Below are 1334 nucleotides of genomic sequence, written 5' to 3' on the forward strand. Positions count from 1 at the left end.
CAAGACCCGGCCCTGGGCCACTGAGACACTGGAACTGATAAATTGGAACCAATTAGCACAAGGTCTCAGTATGATTCTTTGGAATGTCCCAGACTGGGCTGGATGAAGCTGTCGCTCCGGACTGCCTCAGACGTGGAGCCACACTTTCCAAAGCCTATTTAAACATAGCCTTGCTTCCCTCCAAATGTAATCCCAGCCCTCATTTTTATCCTTGGAAGCTTTGGGGGAAAGGGAGTAGAGGGAGGTGGGATTTTTTCATAGCCCCCGCCCCCACTCCCACGGCCCCGTAAATAAATAAAAGATTACTTCAAATTCCATTTGAAGTTGTCAGTCCCGGAATGGAACTTTTATCCCATTATGAATTTCATGGCTGAGACGGTTCAGACTTTGAATGTGGCTGACACCTCCATTGAAAGGCCCTAATTGCAGTTGTAGGAGTTGACTGCAGACACCACACTGTACACACCACCGCATTCCTCCGAAGAAAGAACATCCTATGAGAGCAGCCCCCGGCCTCCCCTCAAGGCAGTAGAACCGTCAAGGTTTCACTTAAACTTTAAACCAAAGTTGCCCTATCTAAGGGCCAGGTGCTAATTTGGGATTCTGAGGTCGGGCAGATTTGCCTTGGCTGACAGGGCTGTTACTATACCCAGGGGGCAAGCAGCAGTCACGCTTCAGCCTCTGAGACAACGAGGAAGGGAGTCTTTCAATCCATAGGGACCCCTGAAGGACTGCTTTTATTTTCAGATGAACTTCCTCTGAGCCTGAGTGTCCAGAGTTGCTGGCCTACCTGAGTCAGGAAGGCTGCCTGCTGGGAGCGCCCAGGGGAGGGGGCTCTTCCCTTCACCCTGTGTCTGGTGTCCCCTGATGGGGACCAAGCCAAAGAAGGGTGGCATGTGATAGGGAACTGTGAAGCTGTTCTACTCCTCCCTCCTTGCTGGGCATCAAGGATGTGTGTGTGTGTGTGTGTGTGTGTGTGTGTGTGATAAAATGCACATAATGTAAAATTCACCGTTTTAGCCATTTGTAAATGGCATTAAATAGCATAAGTACATTTCCATTGTGTGCCACCATCACCGCCATCCATCTCCAGAACATTTTTCCTCTTCCCAAACTGAAACTCTGTGCACATTAAACTTTAATTCCCGGGCTTCCCTGGTGGCGCAGTGGTTGAGAGTCCGCCTGCCGATGCAGGGGACACGGGTTCGTGCCCCGGTCCGGGAAGATCCCACATGCCGCGGAGCGGCGGGCTCTTGAGCCATGGCCGCTGAGCCTGCGCATCCGGAGCCTGTGCTCCGCAACAGGAGAGGCCACAGCAGTGAGAGGCCAGCGTA

Source organism: Lipotes vexillifer, unplaced genomic scaffold (assembly GCF_000442215.2).
Source record: "Lipotes vexillifer unplaced genomic scaffold, Lipotes_vexillifer_v1.1 scaffold333, whole genome shotgun sequence".
Taxonomy (NCBI): domain Eukaryota; kingdom Metazoa; phylum Chordata; class Mammalia; order Artiodactyla; family Lipotidae; genus Lipotes; species Lipotes vexillifer.